The sequence below is a fragment of the Pezoporus flaviventris genome, unplaced genomic scaffold (assembly GCF_033815535.1).
Source record: "Pezoporus flaviventris isolate CSIRO_AGI_PZ_B2104156 unplaced genomic scaffold, CSIRO_AGI_Pfla_v1 ptg000090l, whole genome shotgun sequence".
Taxonomy (NCBI): Eukaryota; Metazoa; Chordata; class Aves; order Psittaciformes; family Psittacidae; genus Pezoporus; species Pezoporus flaviventris.
In genome coordinates this window covers 5,184,574-5,201,521 of record NW_026892638.1, presented here as the reverse complement: position 1 = coordinate 5,201,521, position 16,948 = coordinate 5,184,574, and the positions used below count along the sequence as shown (strand labels likewise).

Genomic DNA, 16,948 nt, shown 5'->3' with positions numbered 1-16,948 from the left:
TCAAATCAAGTTAAAACTGACCATTCAAGTCACTACCTGATCATTTAATAAGCAGAAGCACTTACCCTGCAGGCCTTTCAATCTAGCTCTTGGACAAGTGAAAATGCATGAGCACAACCAACACTAGCACAAAAAGATATAATTAAACCCTGTTACTCTGAAAAACTGTATACATATTGATCAGACGATTGAACTCTTGAAAGGGACAAACACAGAGGTGGCTGTTTCACCAACTGTACTTTCAGTTCAGCTACATGTTGTTGCAGCATTTACTAGTGTAACTGTTCAAATATAAAAATTGAAGTTTGAATGAGAGGAGTTTGGGCTTGGTGTCTGCTGTTAAATTGTGCATGGAGAATTTGTTTAAACTTTGAGTGGGATCAGTCACATAGTCTCACTTGAACGACTCGTTATGTAACTAATGTATTTTGTACATTGTGCACTTCATCTGTAATTATTTGGTAACTGGGATACCAAGTCTGGGAATTAATGTTGCTGGGGACTCTGTTAAAGCTGTAATCTAAAAACTGTCTTGATATTTATAGCACTTTTAAATCCCTGGGATAACTCCTGGTATTTTCTCAATTTGTATAGGTAGTTGTATCTAGTCTGTGTAAAATGTCTTCAAGAGTTGTGGTCTAGCGAGCTATAGTTTCAGCAGACTTTGGCTAGGCTTTTATTTTGATGGCTAAACACCTAGGTGAAATAGTATCATACATTGAAACTAAAGTTACTACTGAAAATTCAACATGGGAGCAACAGTTGCTGTGAATTTCCCACACCCACCAGCTGTCCTGCTGCATTAATAAATACATTGGGCAATTTCTAGCGTCTTAGAATTATTTGGGTTGGAAGGGACCTTAAAAATCATCTAGTTCTGACCCACCTACTACAGGCAGGGACACCTTCCACTACACCAGCTTACTCAAAGCCCCGTCCAACCTGGCCTTGAACACTGCCAGGGATGGGGCAGCCACAGCTACTCTGGGCAACTTGTTCCAGTGTCTCACACCCTCATAGTGAAAAATTTCTTCCTAATATCTGATCTAAATCTCCCCTGTCAGCTTAAAGCTGTTCCCCCTTGTCTTGTCCCTACATGCTCTTCTAAAATGTCCCTCTCCAGATTTCTTGTGGGACCCCTTTACGGACTGGAAGCTGTTCTAAGGTCTCCCCTGAGCCTTTTCTTCTCCAGGCTGAACAACCCCACCTCTCTCAGCCTGTCTTCATAGCACAGGTGCCCCAGTCCTCTGCCCATCTTTGTGGCCTCCTCTAGACTTGCTTATGGAGGTCCACGTCCCTCTTGTTTTGGGGGGCTCCAGAGCTGGATGCAGTATTGCAGGTGGGGTCTCACAAGAGCAGAGTAGAGGGGGAGAATGACCTCCCTTGACCTGCTGGTCATGCTTCTTTTGATGCAGCCCAGCACACAGATGGCTTTCTGGGTTGCTAGGGCACACTGGCGACTCATGTTGAGCTTCTCGTCAACCAACACTCCCAAGTTCTTCTCCACAGGGCTGCTCTCAATGTGCAGCAAACATTGCCGAAGAACATTTTCTCATTAAAAGAGTTATGTTACTTTACACATAAGTGTCTTGAAAAGTTCATGATGGAGGACATCATTTACAGAAAGCCCTTAATGTTAATTATGATAGCGATATATTTTTGGGTATTAGGCAACAATAATCAATAGTTTGCATGACAAAAAAAAAAAAAAAGGAATTTTATTATAACACCAGTGTAGTGAACTATAGAGAGAAATTCTAAATCTCTTGTGAGGGTGAAGTTCTCATACTTGGCCTTAGACCAAAGCTGACTCATTTGAAGAAAATGGCTTATCTGAACAAGAAGAAATTGAAGTGATTTAATGTTCTGGGAAATATATGAAAGTATGTAATTTTATTTTTTACAGACTCTAATGATTGTCTTTATTTTAATTATTTATTTTAGGCATATAAGTAGACCCCAAAGAGGGCATATGCTCTGTAAAGACAGAGAGACTATTTGTAGAAAAATAAAGAAACACAGTAAGTGAATATTATTACCCTAGTAAAAATGGATGCTAATTATCTGTATCTGGATACAAACTGGCAACTCAAGCATACAATTCCCATACACAGGCAAGAAGCTTTAAACAACTAACAGTCTCAAAAAACGAGTGGACTTTCATAAATGTGATTAACTGAATGTATTGTTGCTAAAGATCAAACTTTCTTCATCCAAAGTACTGCAAGAAACTGGATGAAGCAACTAATGATCCTGAACAGGAAATATCAATTGGAGTTAATTTCAGTGAGTGGTGAGGATTTAAAGGGCTTTTCACATCTAGTTGCATGGTAAAATCAGGGGCAGGTCAATACTAACCTGACACACCATTTTACTTTGTTGTTCAATGCCTCATGTAAAATGGCATGTTTCAGCATTTTGTCCATTTCTCAGCAAACAGATTATTATAATAAAACACTATTCCAGCTTAGTTGGTGGCAGTCTCAGCAGAGCAGCCGGGGATTAAATGGGCCTGAGAACAAAATTACCACCTTAGATGTGGTCTCTGCAGAACACAGTTAAGGAGCATAAGGTGAACAGCATGTACAAATCCACCCCGCTGTCAGCTGTATGTGCTGTTTTGTGGCTGAGCAGAACTCTGTGCTCCAGGACGGTTAAAATGGCATATTGTGTACACAACAGGTACTGTTGAACACCCATTTCAAGCAATCAAGGAAATTAAACAGAAAAACATTTCCATCAATGTACCGTTGCGATCCAATGAACACCAATACTGAAGTGGTGTGACCTACAGCTAACCCACTGGCAGCTTTTGAAATGTATTTGCGCATGACTTGTTGCAGTTAACAGCATTTTCAGTACGATCACATTGTACTGAGGGTGTTGCAATACTTGGAAATACATCTGTATTTGGAGGTTTATGTGAAACACAGCCCTAGGGCTCCCGACATAAGGACATGGACCTGTTGGAGTGAGTCCAGAGGAGGCCACAAAGATGCTCAGCGGGCTGGAGCACCTCTCCCATGAAGACAGGCTGAGAGAGGTGGGGCTGTTCAGCCTGGAGAAGAAAAGGCTCAGGTGAGACCTTAAAGCAGCTTCCAGTGCCTAAAGGGGGCCTACAAGAAACCTGGAGAGGGAAATTTTACAAGAGCATGTAGGGACAAGACAAGCAGGAATGGCTTTAAACTGAAAGAAGATAGGTTTAGATCAGACATTAGGAAGCAACTCTTCACTGTGAGGGTGGTGAGGCCCTGGCAAAGACTGCCCAGAGTAGCTGTGGCTGCCCCATCCCTGGCAGTGTTCAAGGCCAGGGCTTTGAGCAAGCTGGTGTAGTGGAAGGTGACCCTGCCCATGGCAGGTGGGCTGCAACTGGGTGAGCTTTAATGTCCCTTCCAACCCAAATCATTCTATGATTCTATATATGTGGCATTATTGTAGTTTAATGTAACATATCCAAACATCATATCTGAGTGGAGGCTGTTAGTTTTCCACCAGATGTGTTTGCTCCCTCAGCTCCTTATAACTGATGGAGTATAAGGTGCAATGCAGTGGCAGCTGTGGGACGGCCACCAACCCAAGATGGCGGGTTCCTCACATGTGATAGATCAGTGGTTTGCGTACAGCATGTGCGATTACTGAACGAGGAACCCGAGATGTTTATGCCCGGGGACACCTTTATCACTGGGGACTGCATTTAAGCGCGCAACTGATGTGCCCACTGCGGTGGGGGAAAGCCAGCGTTATCCGCATCCCGCCGCGGGGTCCTCAGCCCTGAGCTATTGCCGGGCCAGGGGGGGCCCAGACAGGCACTTGGACCTCAGTGATCAGGCTCCACACCCGACCCCGGTGCCGGCTGCACATCGGACGGAGGCAGAGAGGGCTTGCTCCGCTGCCCCGAGACGCGTCTTCCCCGCTATACCCCGCCCCGGCCCCGGCCAGGCCCGGCTCGGCGCCAAGGCATTCAGCCCCCACCGCGCCCCATTCCTCCACAGTCCGCTTCCGCCCCCCGCAGAGCCCCATTGGCTGCGGCTGCCCGTCCCTCACGACTCCCCTGGCCCGGGATTGGCCTCACTGAGGCCTCCTGCACTCAGCCCCACACCGGTGGGCGGGCGGCGGGGGAGGGGAGGCTCGGCTCGGCTCGTGGGACCCGCCGGTGGCGTAGCCGGCCCGCCCGCCCTCTCTCTCCCTGCTCCCGTCACGGCCAGTGGGGGCGCTCCCACCGCGCCTGCCCGCTCCCGCCGCTGCAGTGCCTCCGCCGGCCTGGGCGGCAGTGCTCGGCTCCGGCAGCCGCAGGGGCGCGGCGGCCCTCTACTCCCTCCTCGGTTACAGCACCCCGCTCCCCGTCGTGTTCCTGCTCCTGGGCATTCCGCTTCCCCACAACTCCGCCGCCTCCCCGGGCACCCCGCTGCCGAGGCCGGGGAGGGGGGCGGGAGGCTGAACCGAAGGGGAAGTGTGCGAAAGGAGGCGGGGAGAGAGGGCGGTGGCGGCGGGCGGGCAGGTGAGCAGGCGGCCTTCCCGCTCCCCTCCTGCCCTTGGCGGCGGCGGGGTCTGAGAGGTGTAGGAGGTGTGGGGCATCGGCCGCGCTCGGGCAGCGCGTCCCTGGGTGAGGAGCTGGAGGTGGGGCAGCAGCGCCCAGCGCTCCTGGGCGGTAGCAAGGCGGGTGGGCAAGCGGGCAAGCAAGCAGGCAGGCAGGCTAGCGGCGGGCGAGCGAGGGGCGAATGGCCGGGCCGTGCCGTGCCGTGCTGTGCTGTGCTGCCGGGGCCTGCTGTGTGTGTGGGGCGCTGCGGTCCTACTGCCGGGCGTCGTTTATTGCCGGGCTGTCGCGGCGCCGGGCGGGGCCCGCGCGGATCGGCCCGCTCGTGGGCCAGACACCGTGGCCGGCGGGGTCTGGGAGGAGCCGGGGTCTGCTGCTACTCTCCCCACGACGTACGCGCGTCGACCGCTCGGGTCGGCGAACGCCCCTTCCTCCATGTAAACTGTCTCATCTCTTTTTTTTGATCCTTCCCCCCGTCTCCCTTTCTCCCTTCTCTGTTCGCTGCCCTTTTCCTCCTAGCGAGAAGAAAACTCGATCGGATTTAACACATTTCCTTGGGGTCGGAAGAAACTCCTGCCTGCTGGATCTGGTTTAGACGCTCGACAGACAAGGTAAATTAAATGGAGAAGGCTTGGGGAGCAGCAACAGCAGTAACAACAGAAAAATCCTTCCTCTGCTGAAGGGGGTGGGGAAGAAGGAAGGAGTTCACGCTTCATTTTGATATCCTGTTTTTGGCCCTTTTTTTTCCTCTGTTTTCCGCCTCGCGTAGTTAGCTGTGCTTTGTGTTTTCCTCCCTCTCGCCTAGGTGGTGTTTGTATGAATGTAGTCGCTGGTTTCATGGAGGCTGAGGAAAGAGTCTGGGGAGACTGAAAGTTTTTAAGCTCCTCAGACACAGAAGTTTCTTTGTTCGGTCGGGGAAGGTATTGAACTGAAACTGCTCCACTCCCTGACTCTGCTGCTTCACCTCCTTCCCTTCCAAAAAGATTGCTAACCCCGCGAGTATAATTAACTTATCGGGAAATAAGGGAGTCCTAAAGAAGGTAATATTTTTTAATTAATGGAAAGATCTTGAGGGTTGGCCCTCCCTGTGTTTGCCTTGTTTTCTGGAATATCGGTTAGCGTCTGGCTGGTCTTCTTCAAGATACATGTTAAATTTATTTATAAAAACGTGCCCTCGTAGTCTTCTGTAAATGCTGTCGCAGTTTTCCCCCTTGCCTGCTGCCGCCACCTCTCTTCCTCCCCTCCGCCCCCTCTCTGTCCTCAGGATGACGAGTCGCACTGCATATTTTTCAGCTTGTACAGGAGAGGTCTGTATTGCATTTTGATCCTTTCGAAGTGTGCCTTAAGAACCAACATTAGAGAAAAAAAGTATGTGCTAGCTAGTGGTCTGATTTCTTAGAATTATGTTCAGTTGAACTTCCAAATTAATGTAGCCTTGTTTGCTTTTGATGACTACTTTGACCTTTATAACTTTTGAAAGGCATCCTGTTTGAGGTGGAAAACCAACTGTGAAGTTTGGGTGTAAGGTTTTGTATTGCTGGTGCTTGTTAAGTTATGCTAACTAGTTGCATGTAGTGGTAGAAGTGTTCACCACAGACTCATTCTGTGTGCCTCAAAGAGGCAATTACTGGTTCTTCTGTGAAGGCAAAGTATTTATCATATTGTGAATGTTCGAAGTGATCTGGTAGACATAGGTCTGTGCTGATATTTTTTTGTTTGTTTGTTCCTGTTTGTCAGACTCAAAAGCAGTGTGTTGGTCAGATGAGATTTGTGTGCTTCAGTCTCTCAGGTGTCTGAGATATGCTGGTATTGGTGAGGCCTGGGCAAAATAACTTCTATGCAAAATTTCTAGCAATCCTACTTGTGTAGTTCTGTAACAGCATCAAGTAATGTAGTACTTGAGGAAAAAGTTACTAAGCCAACTCCATCTGTTTGATCTACTGTGAAGAAAAATGTTAACATTTAACTGACCTAAAGTGGCTTCTGTGGCTGATAACAAGTAAATGATTGGCTTGCAATTTATAGACCTACCTTTCCAGGCAGCAGTAAGAGTTATTCTTAGGCATCAGAAAGGGCTGAACAAAATAAATGGCAGTGAACTTCAGTTTCCTTATATGGCTTGTACTTGGCAGAAAAGCAATGAAGGCTAAACAGAGTAATCCTTTTACAAAGAACGATCACTTTCCAAAGCAGTGTTTTAGTCCCAGTAATGACTCGAGATTCTTGGGAGGGTGGGGTGGTGTGGGGGATGGGGAATTGTAGCAATGCATGACAAATTTAGTTGTAAACCACTGTGTTCGTAATGGATGCAATTTTGTTTCTTTTCAGACCTTTTGTGTTTCTCATGATGGTTTTGATATTTTTCAATGCCATATAGAAGAATAGGTCCTTGTAGTAGAGCCACAACTTTTTACGCTAGTGTTTTGTCACCATGGTAGCTATGGATAAAGCCCCTTTTAATGATGAAAGTGTAATTCAGTACTGCTTACAGCTGATGGTTATATCATAGAATGCCATTCGTGTCATTAACATAGTTTAGGAGTTATGAAGGAGTGTATTCTTTCTCAAGATCAACCATATCAACTGAAAATCAGTCTGACGGTGATATTCATATTGAGTAAAATAATGTTAAAATAATATTCATCACGAATGAATTAATTTAACTATACATATGGTAGATCGTGTTGCTTGAAACAGCACTTTCATAGGTATGTGTTGATGGCTTGAGGAAACATTCTTTTGACCTGGCTGTTCCTTGCTCATGAGTTAAATTAAGCTGAAGTAAACATTGGTAATTTTAAGTAGCTATGCTTGCAATCAAATAGCTGAAAGTTACAGCATATGGCATGCCATGGAATATTATTATCATTAGGATGATTATCATATTAGTACAAATATGAATAGATTTGTCTTATGAATAAGATGCCTACCAGATAATGGTTGGTATAAATGCAGTGCTCTATAGGGTATTCATTTGCTCGTCACATTCATACAGAATTGATGAAGGGGCTCCATGGAGAAAGTTTTATTGATTGAAAGTTGCATAGTGTATTAGTAAGCTGGTGGTGTAAGAAAACAGTATTATGTTTTGTCCTCATTAGAGTTTGTTCAGAGCCTGTAGTACCAGGCATAAAGAGCCATGCTTGGAACATTAAAGCTAAGTATTTCTAGAACCTACTGCTAACATGCTACATATAATGTAGCATGTTAGCAGTAGGTTCTAGAAATAGAAGGCGATGGGAGCAAATTCCTCAACTCAGCTTTCCTGTTGGGGTGTAATGAATCACTGGCTGTCTGCTTTGTTTTCTTGTTTTGTTTTTGTCCTTCCTGCTCCCAAGCAAAAAGGAAAATCTTCTAGGGAAAATGTTACGTAAAGATCAAATGGTTGATATTTTCAGCAGATTCTCCCTATGGAATAACCTGATCTGCTAGGGGAGGGTCTGCCATTTACTCCACATAGAGGAATTACAATTCTAACCTTTTCTGAATGGGTAACCGGTTGAGTTGGTGGAAAAGCTGCTCTTGCAGATATTTTCATACTTATATGAAAATAGTAGACTGTATTCCTATGTGAGCATACCAATGTTGGTGGTGGCAGTTGATACAGGAGGTTAAAAGTGGTTTATTTGGAATATGAAGATTCAGAAACACCACTGTTTTAACTTGTCAGCTTTGGAGTCAGTAAAGCAATATGTTAGACCACAGTTCTCATGTCAGAGTGGAAACACTGAAGGTAAAAAGTTAATCAGTTTGTGTTGTAAATAGGCTGTAGATACAACACTACCCTCACCCCAGCCCCAATTTAGAAAGTGCACTGTTTGTGGCAACCTATTACATACTAGCTTAGTGTCTTTGGAGCATCTGTGAAGACCAGTGCACACTTGTGAGGTATAGATTATGTCTTTTACAACTTTGAAAGTTTAACTGATTGAAAGTTTTGCTTAATGTTTTGGATGCATAAGGTGTATCTTTTTGTTAATGTTGTGGGTAAGTTGTGAGCATGGTGTAACAGACTCTGATCAAGTTCTGGATAGCAAGTACTTTTTTTTGAGGAAAGCTTCAAATGTGAATTTCCTGCAGTCCTAGTTTTCTTTGCCTCTTGGAGAGCCACTGCAGTTTCCAAATGTGAAGGTGGCATGCAGAGCCCACTGTATCAGCACAGGTGGCACACTTGTCTGCCACTGAGTAAGTATCAGTAAAAGTTAGTAGGCATAGATAACACTGCCTAATGTACTTTGGTAATAATTAATTGTTAAGCAATACTATTGACTTTAAGATTATATAGGGACAGGTGATATGTAGAGGAACTTGACTGGTCTTATGACAAGATAAGTATGATGGGTTTTTTGCCTGTATTCATTGAAATACAGCTTTTACTTCTAATTAAGAATAGTGTTCATGTATTGTGAGTAAAATGTTTTAAATGTTAAGAATTGAAGGTAAAGATGCTGTTTTATGAGAGATTTATAAATCTTCTGCAAACAAAAATGAAACATGAATATTGCTATGCTAGAATTGGTGGTATTTTTATTATATAGACAACTTGGGATAATTGTGCTTTTTCTACTGCTTCCCTTCTTTACTTAGCAAGTTTCTTTAAGATACTTCTTTTTCTGGTGTTTAAATTTCCATATGGGTGTTTGGCTTATTACTCTTTTTAATTTCACCCATGCTTCCTCTGAAGGTAATACAGAAGCATAATGTTTCAACACCAATTTGCACCTTCCACCTTTAAAAAGACATTGTGACTTTGCATAATTGAGAAATAAAACTAAACAAACCTCTTCATTTGGTCAAAATGAAACCAAACTGACTTGTACTTATATTGGAAAACTTCAGTGTTGTGACTCCCCTAGGGTAGTTTATGTTGAAAAGTAGATTAGTTCTTTCTGTATCTGGAACTGATTTGTAGGTACTTGATACTAAGTGATCATTTTACATAGGAACAAAAAGTGATGATTAATCAGAGTCTGAGGACAATGTGAGCTGTCTTGGCTGCTTTGGCTATTCTGGAAGTTATAATAAGGTCAGAAGGTAACTGAGCCTTTGGAGCTTCTTGTGTTTGAAGGCTCTATCTAGTTAGATAACATAGTATGTACTCTCCTCCCTCTTTATCTGCTTAATTAGACAATGAATGGGATGGCCATAATTTTTTATCCTGTTTTCTGGCATTGCCAAGAAAATATTAGGTAACAAGTGGTGTACACAACTTTTATTAGGGAAGGCGGGCGGGTGGGGAGGGAATGCTTTGTGCCTTCCACTGTTCCATCCAATGATTAGGCACAGGCTAAACACTAAAGATTGCTTACAATAGCAAGGGCAACTGTTGTACCCTTAAGATCAAAGCCATGACAAAGAAGGAAAGTGATTCCAAAATGCATGATTTTTTTTATAGTTCCGCAATTGTTAAATACCCAGTATTATACGCTCTCACATCTTCTGTAAGATCTGTGGTTTCTCCAACTTTTGTTTCACTCTTTTGTATAATTTAATTCTGCAAGCATAAAGCTGTATTATATATGCAAAGTAAAATGAACTGCTGAAAGCAAATATTCTTTAAGATTCCCTTATTTAGATCTACGCTGTGAGAATAATAACTGGAAGAAGCTGTAGATCAGTTATCTTCAGGGTGATCAGTTTTGATTTCACTGAGTGCACGAGCTTCTTTTCCAAGAAAAAAAGTCTTCTAAGCATTCTGAATTTTTCAAGTTTGTATAGTTCAGTATGCACAGTGCTTTGCTTCATGTCTTGTAGGCCCTGTCATGAAGTTGGCTGAGATGGAATGAACAGAGATACACAGACGTAGTCCAAGAAGTGAATGTTCTGACTGTCTGGGCTATCACATGCTTCCAGTGGGAGAGACTGCAGCTGTTTGAGTAGAATTTCCTTTCTAGGAATAAGCAGGTAGGAAGGAAATACTTGTTTTAGGAGTCTTGAGTTTTGTTTCTCTTAAATTTAAAATTGCACTTCTGAAGTAGATTGTGGGGCTATAGTTCTCCTCCTGTGTTCAGTGACTACTTTTTGTGTCAGTTGTCCGAGGACAGCTTTAGGAATAGAAGGTGATCTGAAGTGGTTTGAAGCATTACTAAAAGTTACAAATACTTGAAATGAAACACAGCCCATTCCACATGAAGAGTTAAATTATAACTCCTTGTGAAGTGGTCAGGGCCTTATTCTCCTTGGTGAGGAAAGTTTCAGTCTTAATAACTAAATTAAAAATATTTGAAGTTCTGTTAGTATGTTAAAAGTAGCTGAAGAAGGATGGTTTTAATGCCTGAAGTACTGTACCTTGAGTTTGCAGCGTGCTCATCAATTTTCAACTCTAGTTGGCCAAAGAAGTTCCTGTGGCAGCTTCACTGGGGGCTCTGTCTTCACAGAGAGTTCTGGAAGAAAAGTGACATATTTTAACTTAGTCCTCCGTCCCATAATGTGGAGTCTAAGTTTAGTTGCAGACATTATTTCTTCTTCTTCCTTGCCCTCCTTGTCCTTGGAGTTTTTCAGTACATATCTTCCAAAACTTACAAGTCTCCTAAGGCAAAGCATAGATGCTGTGAGCTACATCAGTACATCCGAACAAATGTCTGAAATGCAATGCCAGATGCCTGTCAATGTCAGTTACAGGTTCAGTCATCCAAAATGACTGTGGATGCCATTTAAAGTGTTTGGATGGTGGAAAGTGTTTCCAGGCTTGTCTGGAAGACTTCTACTAAAAAAACTCTTGGCTGCTAATAAACTTTGAGCAATGCTTTTTTCCCCCCGACACGTGTCTGTAGTTGTCCTGGCATTATTCTACCCAAGGGGAGAAATGACAGTTTAGAAGATCAGCACATTCTCACTAGTTTGATTAAATGACTGCATGTCTTCTATATTTACTTACTGGTAACCCTGAGGATAGGATGGAGGTTTATGCTTGAAACTGAATATTGGAGAACTTGTAATGAATAATGATGCTAATGTAAATTATAGGGTTTTTTCCTCTGTAGAAATGTTATGTTTAATAAATTGTACATGCTCATGCATGCTTGTGGTTAAAACAAAAACAAAACAAACGAAACAACTTCTCAAAAAAACCCCTTGGCTGCAAAGTATTTACAAGGGTGAGGCTGTGTTTTCAGTAGAAGTAAACTTCAAGTGTGGCAGTGTAGCAGTCTAAATCTTTCCCGACTTAAAACACTCTGTATATACTCTTTCCATGCTCATGCTACAGAGTATAACGTCCAGGTGTTGAATTTACTTAGTTTCCACTTTGGCCTACAAGGTAGGTGTATCCCAAGGAAGAGTTGAATGTGCAGATAGCTGTTGATATGCATTGATAGTCTGCTGTTGGTATGTTTGCTTGCTGTGGCAAATCTGTCTGTAGTGATTTGGATTGTTAGCTTGGTAATTAGGTGCTTTTAGAACATATTCATTTTGGTTACTTCTGGTCACATAATCATCTGTGATGTTAACCTTGGAGCTGCGAGTCATCTAATTTCTGAGGTACTCCATATTTTTTGGGGTTGGCAATAAAGTTCATCACTGAGGGAGAAAGTTAAGAAACTCACATTTTTCTGATACATAGCTATCCAGTCTTTATACCATTTACTTTAGTTTGTACTTTACTAAATTTATACAGGGTGATTTATTCTGAGTAATTACTGAATTCTTCAGTAGATCATCTGGGAGGAATTACAGGCAGGGGGAAGTAAGTGCAGAATTCTAGAAAACAGTATTCGGAACAAACCTAGAATTTTACTTAAAGGTCACTTTTGTTGGTTCACGTGTAGGTGTTGGGAAACTGTTAAAAACAAGGTAACAATTAAGTGAAGAATTGAACTCCAAGCCGGAAGAAAAGAAGAAGATGGTTCAACCTGGGTGTTTCCACCTTTTCTGGGAGTGTGAAGGAAGGGAAAATCAACTGGAACTCTGAATTTGGCAAGCCATCTGGCTCTGATTCTGATGCATACAATCAGAAATGATATGGGGGAGGGATAAACTAGCAGAACTTTAATATTTTACTATAGTGTAGTTACGGGACATCTTACTTGTGTCTTTTAGGAAACTTTTTTTTTTTCTTCTCTGAACACTGTTTTGTGAGAGAGTGAGCTTTCTGTGGCTATTAGAAAATCCTGTTCTGCCAGTGCAGTAGTCTTAATCTAGATGTTAATGCTTTGGGTCCAGTACCAGAGATTTCATCTAAATAAATGAAAATATAAGCAGTACAAGTACTAGAAAAGCAGGGTAGACTTAAAATAGATTTTAATAGACTTAGATGAAAATAATTTACTTTTCTGCTTGTATTTATCTGGATGAGCTCCTCTGATTTTCAAGGAGCACTTCGCTTTGTCTTGCTTTACTAAAACAAAGCAGAAGTGGTGTGAATCATGGCATTCCTCTGTGCTTTTTGCAACGTTGCTCTTACTAGAGAACGGCAGTGGAGCAGGGAAACATTTCTATGGGGTTTCATTGTGGGAAATCTATGGAGGAGGTCAAGATTTCAAATGTCCTGTAGTTTTTCATTACATTAGTGTTACTGAACTGGTTTTGCAGTAGCAGCCTGTGGTGTCTCAAGGGAAGGATTATGGCCCTGTCAGTGGATCAGGTTAAAAAAAACCATTATGGAATGGGAGAGAAACACGTCTTTAATCAGTACGTGTTTCTTGTTCTGTTTCTTACTTCTCTCTATACATAAACCAGCTGATCAAGAACCGATAAATTTTTCGTTCTGGTGCTCTCTGTGCTTTGTCTGTCCAAGATGGTGCAAGTCCCTACCTATTTCCACTGAATTAAAATATATATATTTGCTCATTTTAGCTCCACAGATCACCCATCATTCCATTTGTGTTAAATCTTGATGAAGCTTTTAAGTTTCAGCTTCAGAGTATGAAATAATGTACAGGGTAATAACCTTTACTCAAGATCCGAATGTTATCCATTTTTTCCAAACTTGTATTAACTTTTTTTTAATCTTTGAAGAGCCTGAAGGGAAGTATGCACTGGACAATTCAAATTATTTGAAATCAAAGTTATGAAATTTTCTGAAATTCCTACTTTGTGCAATTTTGCTTGGTTTTCTTATTCTGAGAAAAGTAGGATGACAGGTTAATAGCAAATCAGCATGGCACTGTTCCACTTTTTACTTCAGTAGTGTTAAAGTAACATTATAACTCTTTTTTTTTCTCACGCTAGAAAGCACAGGATGTCAGAAGTTAAGTAATGCTTTAAGCTGAGTTATTATTAAATCAACTCTGAATTCAGTTTTGAGGCTATAATTTGCACCGTGATGGGAAGGAAGAATCTTAGCTCTACTTAAACCTCCTGTCAGGTGAAAAATTGTTTTTGGCTTTACATAGTGAATTATTATCTTACATAATAAAGATAACAGCACTTTCAGTATAATTGCCTAGATTCCAAATAATTAATGAAATTTGTATTGTAAGCAATAAGGCATCATTTTTCCCTATTTAAAGAGGCAAATATACTTTGGAAGCCATTCAAGAGTAACCTTCTGTTAATTTTGTTTTAACAGTTGCTTGTCTGATCTTCAAAATGTCTGATGTAGTAAAATAAAAATAACATAACAGCTCTTCTTTTTTCTTTAATCATCATCTATTGGCTTTGAGGAGCACAAGACTAAGTAGAGACAAAAATAATTTTGTTCAAAAAATATCAGCTTCAAAGTTTTATTACTGTGGTGGGAGTGGAAAGAGATTGTAAGTTGCCAAAATCAAATGTTCATTGTGAGAGTAAAGCTGAGTAAACAGAAGGCAAGAATAACAGTGCTGGCCACATGGGAGGTGTGAAAAGGCTTGTAGTTAGAGCCACAGATAATGCAGAGAAGAGCAAATCACAGATGTGAGCAGCTGATTGGAATAAATCAGGATCTGTGTATCAGTTGTAAAATGAATGTGGAAGAAAATAGTGGACAGAAGTACAGGTCAGGGTTTCCTTTATTTGCCCAAGGTGGTAACTCTTAAAACTGCTGAGAATAACATCGAGCTAAATGTGTCATAATTTTTGTATAAATTAGAGGGAGAAGATGCTTAGAATCTGGAAAATACAGAGTACAGGGTTATGGTTTGTTTGTTGTTTTTTTTTTTTTTGTGGGTTTTTTTTTGTGTTTTTTGGTGTTTTTTTTTTTTTGCTGTTGTTGTTTTGTTTTGTTTTGTTTTTTTTCCCAAGTCTAACAACCCCCAAATAGGAAGGAATGCACTTGTGTATTTTGAACTTTGATCTGTGAATGTATTTCCATTTGTGTTCCTGGTACACAGACTGAACTGTGAAACCTGTCTAGAGTTGATGCAGCAGTCTTTCCGGGCAGTTTATCCATTTTATTAGCTGGAGAGTTTTAAGTATGGTTATTCTTCCCATGCATCCAGCCTCTGCTTGCTTTGTATCTCAAAGTCTCATACTGCTTTGGGCCTGCTATGTTCTTCTGACATCTGTTGTTTGTTCCATCCTAGTTTTAGCTAGGAATTCTGGCAGTTACTTTTTTGGGGGGAGTGTATGTAAAGCAGGTAATCAGGGGCTGTTTTATTTTAATATATGCACCATATGATTTAGAAAGCAAAATAATTAACCAGGAATCTTCTGATAAGAAATAGTTTCTTCCCTCCTGCCCCATCTGTTTTCATTTGTGCTGATCTCCTATGTGTTGCAGATTGCCTGAATTTATCTGCAGGCAATTAGATGGATAGTCTAGTTAATAGATGAGAACTTTTCTTGTATATTGAAATACCGCATATTTACAGCAGTGCAGCTTGCTTGTTTAAAAACCTTTGGTATCTGCTGCAGATGGCTGCTTAGTCTAAGGAGTGGCTTCCTGGCTGCATTGTACATGAAGTGCCAAACATGATTAGAGCAGTTTTGTTCTGGAATGCCAAAATACATTGAATCCATTCAGGAAGCAACATATGTCAAATGAATAAAAATATAATGCCAAACAGAATGTGATTGTTATGGTTTTGGTTTGTTTGGTTTGTTTGGTTTTTTTTTTTCTGAAATCTGGTTTCTTTCCTGAAGTAAGGGGTTAAAAAGAACCTCTTATATTGAGGGTATTATTAAATATGAATTGCTGACTTACACATTCAGCTTTTTCATTACCGTTTGTTTCTCCATACCCTATTTTCCTCCTGATTAACATATGCCATGGATGGAACGTGGAACAATAAGGTTATCAATAGGTGTGCTGTGTACGAAAAAGGGTATTGTGTTTTTCTTCTTGGATATCTAGGCCTGTGCACAGGATACAGGTATTCAGTGTGGTTTTGGAGGTTGGTTGCTTGTTTTTGGTGTGGGATGTGTTTTTTTTTAAAATTTTCTTCTTTTTTTTTTTTTTTTTTTTTTGTAAAAGGTGGTAGCTTATGTATTTGTTCACATTCTTGTGAGAGTTGCATGTAATTGCTTGATAGCAAACCAGGGTTGATGAAAATAAAAATCAGCAGTGAAGGATCTTCCTTCTCCCCAAGCTCTAATTCCGGCAAGTTCTCAAGACAGGAAGTGGGAACCTTTACAACTAATAGCTCCAAGTATTGCAGGATTTTGCTATTTTATTAAGAAACAAGCCCAGGGCAGAGTGCATTTTGTTGCATATTATTCCTTGTTTGCAAGGGAGGTGCTAGTCACTTTGATTCTTCCTACCTGGAAGGGAAATATGTTAAAAACTTAATTGAAAATACATGACTCTCTAGAAGATGTAGTTCCATATATATTTTGCATAGATTCTTCTTATCTAAAATAACCCGAAAGCCTTGATTTTATAGCTCTTAAGCACAGAAGAGTGAAGTATATTTAAAGTAATTTTGCTTGTCCTTTCTGAATGTTATTTTTCCTCTTGTTTGTTTTTTCTCTTCCATCTCTATGATTAGACCTACAGCTAAAAATTAACCTATGTGAATTATCTTATGTAAGCTGCTTCTTGTTGTTCTGTCTTGTGCAAGAAGTGATGGGTCCCTGAAAAAAAGGAGAGTGAAGGCAAGTGTTTTCTTTTCGTAGCAGAGAGCATAATTATCATAATTTCTATGCCTTTTTTTTTTTTTTTTTTGTGATATTAAGTGCTTAGTTGTGAAGCTTGATTACATTCCTGCCTCCTGGATTGAAAGAGGAGACGTTAGTGTTTCTTTTCCTGTTCTAAATTCTACCCTTCCTGCTCCCTGAAATTTTTAGCTCTCCAACAATAATGATACCACCAACTAAGAATGTGCTCATGTGCTGAGAGGTGAGGCATACCGTCCAAAGCAAGTCCTGGAGTTGCTTGTTTGTGTCTAGCTTCACATCAGCTGCATTCTTGTGCACTTCCCTGTTTGTTCTGGCAGTCCATCTGTCTTCCCTGGTTGTGATGTGTCTTATTTTGTCTCAGCCTTTGCTGGGATAATTAAGAGAAAATCTACGGAAAACATGTTCAGGTGTACAAGAGCTTTCTTTCTTTTCAGCATT

General features: G+C 41.3%; 1 protein-coding gene across 8 annotated transcripts in view; it reads left to right on the top strand.

The window, feature by feature from the left end:
- Window positions 1–4,493: 4,493 nt before the first annotated feature.
- ERBIN (erbb2 interacting protein) overlaps window positions 4,494–16,948 on the top strand; it is a 116,937-nt gene continuing 104,482 nt past the window's right edge. For 6 of the 8 annotated variants that reach the window (XM_061475801.1, XM_061475803.1, XM_061475805.1 and 3 more), the window contains exons 1-2: window positions 4,494–4,603; window positions 5,054–5,145. The gene's annotated coding sequence lies outside the window, so the exon portion shown is untranslated. Of the gene's footprint in view, window positions 4,604–4,839; window positions 4,972–5,053; window positions 5,146–16,948 lie in introns of those variants that run through there. The other 2 variants (XM_061475799.1, XM_061475800.1) reach the window with 2 other exon arrangements.